This window comes from Phocoena sinus, chromosome 8 (genome assembly GCF_008692025.1).
Source record: "Phocoena sinus isolate mPhoSin1 chromosome 8, mPhoSin1.pri, whole genome shotgun sequence".
In the NCBI taxonomy this organism is placed as follows: domain Eukaryota; kingdom Metazoa; phylum Chordata; class Mammalia; order Artiodactyla; family Phocoenidae; genus Phocoena; species Phocoena sinus.
The window spans coordinates 79,332,431-79,346,994 of NC_045770.1; positions in this window are offsets into that span (position 1 = coordinate 79,332,431).

Sequence of the window (14,564 nt, forward strand, 5' to 3'; positions counted from 1 at the left end):
GGTTCCTCAAAAAACTAAAAGTAGAACTACCATATGACCCAGCAATTCCACTCCTGGATATATATCTGAAGAAAATGAAAACACTAATTTGAAAAGATAAATGCACCCCAAAGTTCATAGCAACATTATTTGTAATAGCCAAGATATGGAAGCATCCTAAGTGTCCATCAACAGATGAATGGATAAAAAAGATGTGGTCTATATATATAGAGAGAGACCACATCTAATGCACAGCATTGTGATTATAGATAACAATACTGTATTATTAATATTTACTTGAAAGTTGTTAAAAGATTAGATCATAGATGTTCTCATTACAAAAAGAAATGTTAATTATGTAATGTGATGGAAGCATTAGATAACACTATGGTGTAATCATATTGCAATATATAAGTGTATCAAATCAATATGTTGTACACCTCAAACTTACACAATATGTCCATTATATCTCAATAAAGCTGAAAAAATGATGCACAATAAGTATACTGTGCACAGATTTCAAATTTCATTTATGCTAAAACTGTAATTTTTTTTCTAATTCTGTTCTAGTTTTAATCATTTGAAAAAAGAAACAGATGCAGTTAAAAGATGTTATTAAGAAAAATATTTCTTGCTTAAATACTGTATACTTAATATAAGCATTTAATTAAATATTAGAGTAACATTAAATGCCATTTATTTTGAGGGAAAAAAGTCATTTTTTTCATAGCTTTTGTTATGATACTTTTTCCTGATAATCACCCAAGGTTGATTTTTCAGAAACTGTTTCTCAAGTTTAAACTTTTTTTTCCTCCCAGAAATAATGAAATAATTTGCATGACACTCCAATAAGTCCTTAGATTTATAAAACAGAAAATGGTCTTAAATACCATTTAATTAGCTGTTTCCCCAAGTATGGTAATAATAATATTAAAAGTAGATTTGATTATTTTAGCACTTCAGGGATAGACTTTTTAAATTTTTAGTTGTTATATATTTTATACTTATGACGTCCTAATTATTGTGATGATTGGTTTTCCATTTATGGTAATGATATGAAGTTCCTTTTTCAAATTAAACTTAAGTAACAATTAAAAGAAAAATATTTCTTTTCTTTTTTTTTAAGTTGCTGGGATTGGGATTTTGTTTTTTTGTGTTTTCTTTTTATAAATTTTATTTATGTTATTTTTGGCTGCATTGCATCTTCGTTCCTGCATGCAGGCTTTTCTCTGGTTGCAGCAAGCAGGGGCTACTCTTCATTGTGGTACACAGGCTTCTCATTGCAGTAGCTTCTCTTGTTGCAGAGCACAGGCTCTAGGCGCGTGGGCTTCAGTAGTTGTGGCACGCAGGCTCAGTAGTTGTGGCTCACGGGCTTAGTTGCTCTGCGGCATGTGGGATCTTCCCAGACCAGGGCTCGAACCCATGGCCCCTGCATTTGCAGGTGGATTTTTAACCACTGTGCCACCAGGAAAGCCCAAGAAAAATATTTCTAATAGCACAGGTGATACTATTTTCAAGGTGATACTCCACTGACTGAAGTTGGGAAAATGTGGATCATCTTATGAACAAACAAACAGAAAGAGAGAGGAGAAATTACTTTCCATGGTTATACATAGTGAGTGACAGAGCCAGAATTCAAACACATATTTTGGTTTCCCGTTCAGGTTTCTTTCTTTTTCACATTGTGAGGATTTCAGTTTCACGTGGAATTAGGCTGGCTCCTTGCTTCTTCCAGATTTCTGACCAGTGGCTTCACTTTACTTTCCCTGTGAAGTAATCCCAGAATTGATTCAGAGACAAAAGTGAAAGGGCACAAAGGTCATTTGAGGGTCTAATAAACATGAGAATCTAAATCAGTGCAAAATTCTCAAATTATGGAGTACATAAAAATCACTGGGAAGCTTGTGTAAAATGCTGACTCCAGATACACCCCCATTTGGATTCAGTAGACCTAGGTCTTGGAGTCTTGATATTTAACAAGCATACCAGGACTGTAGGTGGTCCATGGATCACACTTTAAGAAACACTGTTCTGAACACATGGCCCAAAGGAAGCATTGCAACCCTGACTGAAAAGGCCTCTGGGACTTTTAATAGCCCCACATTGTCTGCACTTGTTTCACTGTCCTCTCTCAAAGATTTCCCTTATTTTCCTTTGGTATAACAGTAGCAAAAGAACTGTCACAGAGAGGGTCTCCTTACCCTATTCTATGTTAGTAGAGGTCAGCAACTACAACTGTCTGTCAGCCCCAAGAAGTCGTATTTCTTCCTCAGCCTCTTGTCTACCACACATTTTCTTTATAAACTGAACATTTCCTTGGAAGCATTTACCATAGCTGCAATACAAAGGTTTTCTGAATAACTAATTATTTGGGTTTATTTTTCTCCCTGGACATTGTTACACTCATAATACAGAGTACACATGGCACTCAGGAGACACTCAATGAAGGGTTGCCGAATAAACAAGCAGAGTAACACTTTGGGATACAAACTTTTGAAAATGATCCAAAATTCACACTTTGTAGGTGGAAGAGAGGAAAAATTTCCCTTCCTTTTATTTTTGGAGAAAGTGACATTTCCAAATGTCATACTGTGATATGACCTGGAAGATACTGGTTATAAATGTTCTCAAATTGTTGAAATCAATATAATGAAAAAACATTTACCATGCATGCAAAAATGGTGTTTTGGCTTGTTTATGTATGATGTAAGCAGTGGCACTGAGCTAAGCTTTACATTCCCTGGAGACCATATGGAAAATATCACTGTCTGTGACGCTTGATGAGCCCAAATATTGCTATGGTTTCTCTCCAGGAAATAGCAGTGTGCTGACCCAGCTGCTTAGTGTTCATTATGTATTTAAAAATACAAATCACAAGGTTTCCCTTTTAATACATTTATGCAAAATTAAAGATCTTACCACCTGAGATTTTCTAGGTTAAGTCATATTCAGAGAAACCTAAATCATCGTAAGGAGCTAGGTAGTGAGGAAGCAGGGTAAAGATGCAATTCATATAGATATGTTTTCATTTTAAGACATAAATCAAGCGTTTCCTTTTTAATACGCTTGGGCAAAATTGCAGTCCTAGTTGTTTTGAGTTAACACATACATAGAGAGACTTAATTCTTGGACCAGTGGTGAGTCAGGGTTAGATGGAAACAGGATGCAATGAATATAAATATGCACATGAAAAGAAACCGTATTTAGTGGTTTCTGTTTTTCCCCCATACAATTTGCTTTCAAATTTTAGGCAGTGTCTTTGAAATGTGGGATTCAACCAGCATTAAAATGAAACCCTTGTGAAAGCTATCATTTAATGATTTCTGGAAAGTCCTGAACTCTTTCTTAGATACCACTGAAACTATTGGTGGTGATAAATAATGTACCTTCTTTCCCAGGAACCAAAGGAACACCTGATACCAAGTTTACAGAAGCCCACATCTGAAGCCATCACCAAGGTGTTCCCCACTGGGATTATCTGCTGAAGAACCAGGATCAAACTGGAAAGCCTCTTAAATAAGACAATCTAAGATACCATTTGCTTTCCCTTAGCAGCAACCACTAATAATGTAGCTTTTAAAATTAACTTTAAAAAACAATGTGGTATTTAAAAAGAAAAACAGAAAAAGGTATGATTTGCTTATCAATAAGTCAACCAAACTAGATGACCCTTACATCAAAAGCTAATTTTTGGCAAATTTTATTTTAAATATTTTGGCATACAAAAAATGATTCAGTAAGTATATCCAATTAAAATAGGGAGACATAGCCAGCATTAGTGATGCTGGATATGAGTCCCATCCTTGGTGATAGGACTGTCCTGAGAGTAACTGCAGCTAATTTACTACTGATTCAAGAGCTTAATAACAAAGCCACTTTATTTATTATGGTATTGCTACTGAAATAGCCAAACAGAAATAAAAGGATGAGTACCTTATTAAGTGATGATAAAACAACTGACTGTCTTTCTGGAAAAATAAAATACAGACATCCTTATCCTAATCTTACATCATCCACAAAAATAAATTATAGATGGATTAATGACTTTAATTTTTTAAAAAGAATAAAATCTTGAAAATAAACCTAGGAAACTGCATGTACAATCTGCATTGAAAACCCAGAAGTCATAAAATAGAAATTATAGCCATTTGACTATGTAGAAAAGTTTTTACAAGTTTTTTGTCTGAATAGAAAACCAGCAGGTGTTGTTGCTGGCTTCTTGCCAAATGTCAAACTTGATAGAACCATAGACATAAGAAGGAAATATGGATTCCCAGAATCATCAAGAAAACGTGAGAAACCCTGGAGAGCATGATGACTGTCTTGACCCTATTGTATAAGAAACAGATCAATGCAGCCTGGGGCCAAAGATGGTCTGAAAAGAAGTGAGAAGATAAATTGGAGAAAATCTTTAAAGTTCTCTTTTGTTCTCAGGCTGTTACTTTGAAAAAATCATGGCCTGTCCCTTCAACACCCAAATCTACAGCAGTAGCACAACCACAGGGGTCAGCTAGGTAAAATCTTGATTTTATGGCAGCTCAGTAGCCGTAATGAGATGAAGAATCATTGAAAATGGGTACAGTTGCCAGATTCTATCCTTCTACTCTAAAAACCCCAGGATTGGCAATATTACCACCTACAGTGTTGACATCCTCACCATGCTATTTTTTCCTAAGAGTTAAAATAGAAGTTACCTGGTAGAATGGCACTAAACAAGAACGATCTTATGGTGCTATGTTGTAAGCCTCTTTCTTCCTCTCTCCTCAAACTCACTGAAGTGGACACAGACTAGGGCCCCACTCGTGGCCCTTCATTAATATTCATTTCCAGTGTAATTGTTACCCCTAGGTCAATGTGATCTCACAAGATAAAATAATAAGTCACATGAAGATATGGCCATTATAAAAGAAAGGCAGCACTAAAGAAACAGCCAGAACAAATGGCTAATAATTTAAAATAAACATGAAAATATATATTTAGGGAGATAAGGAAAGATAGTAGTAATATGAGTAATAATAATATTCATAAAAAGATATTAAGAAAAATAACAGATATGAATAAACACAGTACTTAAAATTGAGAGCATAATATATGAGACAAACAGCAGGATGAATTCAGTTAAAAATAAACTAGGGAATTCATCATTAGGACAATTCAATTAAATAGAAATAAAAAGACAATATAGTAAAAATTTTAAATGAAATAGAATGACAAAAATCAGTCCCAATTTAACTGCAATTAGAATAAACAAAAATGGATTAAGCTCACAAATTAAAAGAAAGGGACTATCAAATAGGAATTTTTTTTAATTTAAATTTTTGAATTTTATTTTATTATTTTATAAAGCAGGTTCTTGTTAGTTACCTATTTTATACATATTAGTGTATACATGTCAATCCCAATCTCCCAATTCATACCACCACCACCACCACCCCACCACCCCACTTTCCCCTCTTGGTTTCTATACATTTGTTCTCTACATCTGTGTTTCATTTCTGCCTTGCAAACTGGTACATCTGTACCATTTTTCTAGGTTACACATATATGCGTTAATACACAATATTTGATTTTATCTTTCTGACTTATTTCACTCTGTATGACAGTCTCTAGGTCCACCAACATCTCTACAAATGACCTAATTTTGTTCTTTTATGGCTGAGTAATATTCCATTGTGTATATGTACCACAACTTCTTTATCCATTCATTTGTCGATGGACATTTAGATTGTTTTCATGAGCTGGCTATTGTAAATAGTGCTGCAATGAACATTTGGGTGCATGTATCTCTTTGAATTATGGTTTTCTCAGGGTATATGCCCAGTAGTGGGATTTCTGGGTCATATGGTAATTCTATTTTTAGTTTTTTAAAGAACCTCCATTCTGCTCTCCATAGTGGCTGTGCAAATTTACATTCCCACCAACAGTGCAACAGGGTTCCCTTTTCTCCACACCCTCTACAGCATTTGTTGTTTGTAGATTTTCTGATGATGCCCATTCTAACTGGTGTGAGGTACTACCTCACTGTACTTTTGATTTGCATTTCTCTAATAATTAGTGATGTTGAGCAGCTTTTCAAGTGCCTCTTGGCCATCTGTATGTCTTCTTTGAAGAAATGTTTATTTAGGTCTTCTGCCCATTTTTTGATTGGGTTGTTTTTTTAATATTGAGCTGTATGCACTGTTTACATATTTAGGAGATTAATCCTTTGTCCATTGATGCGTTTGCAAATATTTTTCCCATTCTGAGCATTGTCTTTTCATCGTGTTTACAGTTTCCTTTGCTGTTCAAAATCTTTTCAGTTTCATTAGGTCCCATTTGTTTGGTTTTTTTAATTTCCATTACTCTAGTGGGTGGGTCAAAAAAGATCTTGCTGTGATTTATGTAAAAGTGTGTTCTCCTTATGTTTCTCTCTAAGAGTTTTATAGTGTCCAGTCTTACATTTAGGTCTCTAATACATTTTGAGTTTATTTCTGTGTATGGTGTTAGGGAGTGTTCCAATGTCATTCTTTTACATGTATCTGTCCATTTTTCCTAGCACCACCTATTGAAGAGACTTTCTTTTCTCCATTGTATATCCTTGCCTCCTTTGTCATAGATTAGTAGACCATAGGTGAGTAGGTTTATCTCTGAGCTTTCTATCTTGTTCCATTGATCAATATTTCCCTTTTTGTGCCAGTACCATATTGTCTTAATTACTGTAGCTTTGTAGTGTAGTCTGAAGTCAAGGGGTCTGATTCCTCCAGCTCCGTTTATTTCCCTAAAGACTGCTTTGGCCTTTTGGGGTCTTTTGTGTCTCTATACAAATTTTAAGATTTTTTGTTCTAGTTCAGTAAAAAATGCCGTTGGTAATTTGATAGGGATTGCATTGAGTCTGTAGATTGCTTTGGGTAGTATAGTCATTTCACAATATTGATTTTTCCAATCCAAGAACATGGTATATCTCTCCATCAGTTTGTGTCATCTTTGATTTCGTTCATCAGTGTCTTACAGTTTTCTGAGTACAGGTCTTTTATTACCTTCATAGGTAGGTTTATTACTAGGTAATTTATTGTTTCCTTAATTTCTCTTTCTGATCTTTCATTGTTAGTGTATAGGAATGCAAGAGATTTCTGTGCATTAAGTTTGTATCCTGCAACTTTACCAGTTTCATTGATTAGCTCTAATAGTTTTCTGCTGGCATCTTTAGGATTACCTATGTATAGTATCATGTCACCTGCAAACAGTGACACTTTTACTTCTTCTTTTCCAATTTGTATTACTTTTATTTCTTTTTCTTCTCTGATTGCTAGGGCTTGGACTTCCAAAACTATGTTGAATAAAGTGACAAGAGTGGACATCCTTGTCTTGTTCCTGATCTTAGAGGAAATGCTTTCAGTTTTTCACCATTGAGAAAGATGTTTGCTGTGGGTTTGTCATATATGGCCTTTATTATGTTGAGGCAGGTTCTCTCTATGGACACTTTCTGGAGAGTTTTTAACATAAATGGGTGTTGGATTTTGTCAAAAGCTTTTTCTGCATCTATTGAGATGATCATATGGTTTTTATTCTTCAAGTTGTTAATATGGTGTATCACATTGATTGATTTGTGTATATTGAAGAATCCTTTCATCCCTGGGATAAATCCCACTTGGTCATGGTATATGATCCTTTTAATGTGTTGTTGGACTTTGTTTGCTAGTATTTTGTTGAGGATTTTTGCATGTATATTCATCAGTCATATTGATCTGTAGTTTTCTTTTTTTGTAGTATCTTTGCCTGGCTTTGGTATCAGGGTGATGGTGGCCTCATAGAATGAATTTGGGAGTGTTCCTTCCTCTGCAATTTTTTGGAAGAGCTTGAGAAGCATGGGCGTTAGCTCTTCTCTAAATGTTTGATAGAATTCACTTGTGAAGCCATCTGGTCCAGGGTTTTTTTTGTTGGATTTTTTATTTTTTAACATCTTTATTGGAGTATAATTGCTTTACAGTGGTGTGTTAGTTTCTGCTTTATAACAAAGTGAATCAGCTATACATATACATATATCTCCATATCTCCTCCCTCTTGCATCTCCTTCCCACCCTCCCAATCCCACCACTCTAGGTGGTCACAAAGCACCAAGCTGATCTCCCTATGCTATGCAGCTGCTTCCCACTAGTTATCTATTTTACATCTAGTAGTATATATAAGTCCATATATACGTCCATATATAAATCCATAAGTGAGCCACTCTCTCACTTCATCCCATACTAAAGTACATACATTTAGTAGTATATGTAAGCCCATAAGTGAGCCACTCTCTCACTTCATCCCATCTTACCCTTCTCCATGTTGGAAGATTTTTTTTTTTTTTTGCGGTACGCAGGCCTCTCACTGTTGTGGCCTCTCCCATTGCCGAGCACAGGCTCCGGACATGCAAGCTCAGTGGCCATGGCTCATGGGCCCAGCCGCTCCGTGGCATGTGGGACCTTCCTGGACCGGGGCATGAACACGTGTCCCCTGCATCGGCAGGCAGACTCTCAACCACTGCGCCACCAGGAAAGCCCCATGTTGGAAGATTTGTAATCACATTTTCAATTTCATTACTTGTGATGATCTGATCCTATTTTCTATTTCTTTCTGGTTCAGTCTTGGAAGGTCATGCCTTTCTAAGAATTTGTCCATTCTTCTAGGTTGTCCATTTTATTGGCATAGAGTTGCTTGTAGTAGTCTCTTAATGATGCTTTGTATTTCTGTGGTGTCCGTTATAACTTCTCCTTTTTCATTTCTAATTTTATTGATTTGAGTCCTCTCCCTCTTTTTCTTGATGAGTCTGGCTAAAGGTTTCTCAATTTTGTTTATCTTCTCAAGGAACCAGCTTTTAGTTTTATTGATCTTTGCTGTTGTTTTCTTTGTTTCTATTTCATTTATCTCTGCTCTGATCTTAATGATTTCTTTACTTCTACTAACGTTGGGTTTCGTTTGTTCTTCTTTCTCTAGTTCCTTTAGGTGTAGTGTTAGATTGTTTATTTGAGATTTTTCTTGTTCCTTGAGGTAAGATTGTATTGCTATAAACTTCATACAGATTTCCTTTTTACTATTCTTGCAACTTTTCAGTAAATTTGAAAGGAGAAAGGAAAGAAGGAAGGAATCTTTGAAATGAAAATAATAATATCTACCTTGTAGATTTAAGTAATATGTGTAAAGTGCTTTGTGCTGTGACTAGAATCTAGAAGATGATCAATAAATGACAGCTATTTTACAGCCTGAAGCTCTCATAATATACCTATGCAGTGGTTCTAATGGACTTTTGAAAAAGGTTTCTGACAAGTTTTACTTCTCTTTAACTTAAAAGGATATTATAACATACAGGGATATTTGAGTTATAGGAATCTTCCAGAGCTTATTAAGTCCATAAAAATGTGTACTCACTCACCATTTTCCCAAATGTTTTAGTGAAAAGATTTCTACTGGCAGTCCTTTACATTTATATAATGCATATTCCCAAATACCATCTCACTGGATACTCATAATGACCCTGTGTGTAGTTAAAATTATTACTCCCATTTTACAGATAAGAATCTAACCAAAAAAAAACCTTATGATTACATATTATATGTAAATGATTTACATATAATAAATGGTGGGTGCAATCTCATGTTTCATGACTCTAAATCTAGCATGTTTTCTTCTACTTAGAATTAATGTTACCATATTGTTCAGCATGACAGAATATTATATAACTCAAACAAATTAGTTCCTCTGAGGTGAGTAAAATCTTGCTGAAACAAGACTGGCAGTACCATTTAGAGAAGACAATTTAAAAGGAAACTAGACTATATAGGAATAAATATATCTAGCAACAAACATGAAAGATTTAGATAAAAAGCAATGTTAACTTCACTAAAGTGATTTAAAGACCTGAACACTGTAGAGATAACATGGTCCTGGATATAAAAGTTCAATATTATAAAAATGTCAGTTCTGTTCCAGTTAATAAATTCATAATAAAATGCAATTATAACCATAATTCCAACTGGATCATCTATAAATTGTGACAAGTTAATTCTAAAATTTATGTAAAGATAAAATGTGTAAGTATAGCCAAGAACATTAAAAATAGTATAAGGGGAGGAAAGGGGATTCTTCCCTACCAGATGTCAAAGCAAACTGTGTTGTAGTGACAAAAACAATGGTATTGACACAAGAAAAGAAGTCTCTTTCATGGTATAAGATAGATTCCAGAAACATATCTATAATTTTATTTGTGATAAAGGTGACATTTCATATCAATGGGGAAAATATGCTCTTTTCAATAAGTAGCATCAAAAACTATTGGCCATCCACTTTGAAAGCATTAAATTTAGACACCCCCCACCTCACTCTATATACAAAACTAAACGCCAGATACATTATGGGGTTAAGATAAATGCACAAAATATAAACATATAATAAGAACTATAGGAGAATATTTTATAACCATGGAGGAGGAAAGACCTTCCTTGACAAGACACAAAACCTGGAAAATAAAGGAAAAGATTGGACCTCCCCAAAATGTAAAACTTCTATACAAGAAACATCATCATACACAAAGACAAAAATCAGATGATGGACTGAAAGCAAATATTTGCACAATATTTAACAAATGACATTATAGGGAAAATATTAAAAATCACAAATCATTTCTTAAAAATTACTAATAAGGAAATGGTAAAAAGATATGAACAAGCAGCTCACAGAAGAAGAAATGTGATTGGCCAATAAATATATAAACGATACTCTATCTCACTAGTAACTGAGAAATTATAAATTAAACAACAGTGAGATATTTGTATCTATCAGATTGGCAGAATATTTTTAAAAGACTAATATCAAATAATGAGTCAGAAGTGAGGAAAAGGATACTCTTACCCAAAGGAGTCAGAAAGACAAGGCTGGTGAGATGTGGGAGGACAAGCAGAAGTTCTAGATGAGGAAAGATGAATAAAAATAACCACGCCTCCTTTCCTGAAGCAAGGCTAAGATGAAATAGGGATGAAGCCTCAACTTTAAATCAAAGCCAGATTTTTATATTATTACTTGGAATTTAACATGGTAATTAGTGCACTGAGATGGTATTTTGTGACTTGAATTGACTAGAGAAGGCACAAGACCTAAATGTGCTCTCATCCAGGGCAGGGGAAGAACTAGCTCCCCAGATAAGGACCAGTGGGAATACAAATAAAATTGCTCTATGATTATCTATGAGTTATGCTTAGTAACCATTGTATACATATATATAAACAATATATGTATTATATGTGTATGAATATATACATATACTAAAAAGATACAACTAAATTGTTGCCAGAGGTTTCCTCTGGAGAAGGAAGTGGGAAGGTGGGAATTCTCATAAATGGTACATCTCTTTCAACAGTGGTTCTTAAGCAATTGTTACTAAATAGCAGCAGTTTAATTCTGTGGCATAATGAATTGAAAGAAAGAAGGAAGAATGATTCTGAGGCTAACAAAACCATATCTTATTCAAATAACAAAGAAGGAAAGATTCCATCCTAACTCATGCCCTCATCATTTCTCACCTGAACTGCTGGAATCAGTCAGAACTTGACTCAGTTCTTTACCCTGGTTTCTTATTGGATGTGTGATATTGGGCAAGTTACTTAGCTTTTCTGAGCCTAAATTTCCTCACTTGTAAACTGAGGTTAATATTGTTATATTTACCTCTATATATTATTGTGCAGATTAGATGTTATGCAAGAAACATATGACATTATGTTTGAAAATTAGCCCAGTGTCTCAATCCTTATGCTTAATATAAATGTTTAACACTGAATACTTATGATAGTACAAATACTTAATACTTATATTAATATACCATACTTAATGCTCAGTATACGGTAGCTATTGTTACTATAAGAAATTCCTAACTGACCACCCTACCTCTAATCTCACCACCATCTAGTCCCACTATGACAAAATTTCCTTTCCAAAATAACAGTTATGTCAACTCCCTATTTTAAAATTTTCTGATTTTTCATTACATTCAAGATGAAGTCTAAAATCCTGAATAAACATCCAAGCCACATTTTCTATTCCTTCCCCTACCACCTATGACCCCTATACTCTACGTATAACAATTTCCAATCTCCCAGATATGTCATATGCTTTGGAACCTCTGTGCTTTTGAGTCTGTCCTTCCTTCTCATCCTCTAAGCCTCAGCTTGGACATATCTTCTCCAAGAAGTGCTCCCATTTCTGTCCATACTGTGGGAGATAGTCCTTCTTCATGGCTCCTCTGTATAACCCTTTGTTAAAATCTATTTCATTTTACCTCATATATGTAATCCCCCTTATTGGTGGAGCCATACAAAGTGAGAGAAACGAGCATATACTGAGTACATCTAATGTGAAAAACACTGCTTAGCATTCCACATTATGTTTTTAAATTATCCTTAACAGGTAAGGAAACAGATGCTAAATAGCTTGCCCATGGTCGTCGGGTGACTCAGGTGGAGAGTTGCTAGAGAAACCCAGTCTTTCTACTCTAAAGTCCAGATTTCAACTCCTTGGCCTTGTACCTCTTGGTGTTCCCAGAACTTGCTACATGATTTAGTAAATACTTTCGTAAGTACTAGGGATATAATGTACAACATGATAAATATAATTAACATTACTGTGTGTTGTATATGAAAGTTGTTAAGAGAGTAAATCCTAAGAGTTCTCATCACAAGGAAATTTTTTTTCTTTTACTTTATGTCTATATGAGATGATGGATGTTTATTAACCTTATTGTGGTAATCATTTCATGATGAATATAAGTCAAATCATTATGCTGTACACCTTAAACTTATACAGTGCTGTTTGTCAACTATATCTCAATAAAATTGTAAGAAAAAAAGTCAACCCCAAAATGACCTAGATTCAGGGATTATCAAACAATCATTTTCAAAAAGCGATTATGACTATGCTCAAGAGATAAAAGAAAATATGCCTTAATAAATCAAAAATGAGGAAATCTCAAGATATGGACCCTACCTGTGTCCCTCAATAGATGAATGGTTAAAGAAGATGTGGTATATACATGCAATGGAATACTTCTCAACCATAAAAAAGAAGAAATTTTGCCATTTGCAGCAACATGGATGGACTTGGAGGTCATTACACTGAGTGAAATAAGTCAGACAGAGAAAGACAAATACTGTATCATGTCACTTATATGTGGAATCTAAAAACTACAACAAACTACTGAATATAAGAAAAAACAAAGAGTCACAGATATAGAGAACAAACTAATGGTTACCAGGGGAAAGAGGGAAGGGGGGAGGGGAAATATAGGGGTAGGGGAGTAAGAGGTACAAACTACTAAGTATAAAATAAGCTACAAGGATATATTATACAACATGGGGAATAGAGCCAATATTTTATAATAACTAGAAATGAAGTATAACCTATAAAATTTTTGAATCACTATATTGTATAATATATAATAGTGTACAGCAACTATACTTCTTTACTTCAGTAAAAAAACACTTTACTCTTGCAAAAAAAAGAAAAAGAGGAAATCTCATCAGAGAAATAGAAAAATTTTAAGTGAACTAGACTGAAATTTTAGAACCAAAATATACAACATCTGAAATAAAATTAGCTGAATGTGCTTATGATCATAATGGTAATAACAAAGAAAATACTCAGTAAACTTAAAGATAAATTAATAGAAATTATCCCAGCTGAAGAAGAGAGGAAAAAAAGATTGGCAAAAAATGCACAGAGCTTTAGGAACTTGTAGGAAAAACTCAAAATGTCCTAGCATGTGGATAATTTTAATCCAAATGAAGAAAAGAGAGAATGGAGAAGAAAAACCTATTTGAAGAAAGAATACTGAAAAATTCCCAAACATAGTTGAGGATATATGTACTGAAACCACAGTTTCAAGAACCTCAGCAAACACTAAATAGGATAAGTATGAATAAAATCACATCTAGGCATATAATAGTCAAACACCTGAAGCCAAAGATATAGAGAAAAAATCGAAAGCAACCAGAGAAAAATATATTTCATAAGAGGAAACAAGGAGGCAAATAACCATGAACTTCTTATCAAAAATTATGGGGACCAGTAACTAGTAGAACAACATCTTTAAATTGCTGAAATAAAACTGTCAATCTAGAATTCTATAGCTAATGAACACATTTTTCAAGAATGAAAGTGAAAAAAGGCCACTTTTTAATAACATTAACTAAGAGAATTGATTGCTCACAAATCTACAGTGAAAGAGGTACTACAATAACTAAACAGATGTGATAGCATAGGAAAACACAGTTCTTTAAGAATGAGCAAAAAGCATCCAAAATAGTAAAAACTGAGTAAAATAAAATACAAGTTTTCTTTCTTAATGTCCTCCAAATACATATAAATACTTAAGGCAAATATTCTTGTGATACTTAATTTTTTGTGTCAACTTGACTGGGCTATGAAATGTCAGGTAACTGGTAAGACAGTATCCCTGAGTGAGTCTGTGAAAGTGTTTCTGGAATTTTTAGAACAGTGGAAGTTTTCTGTATGATACTATAGGGGTGGATACATGTCATTATATGTTTGTCAAAACCCATAGAATGTAAAACACCAAGAGT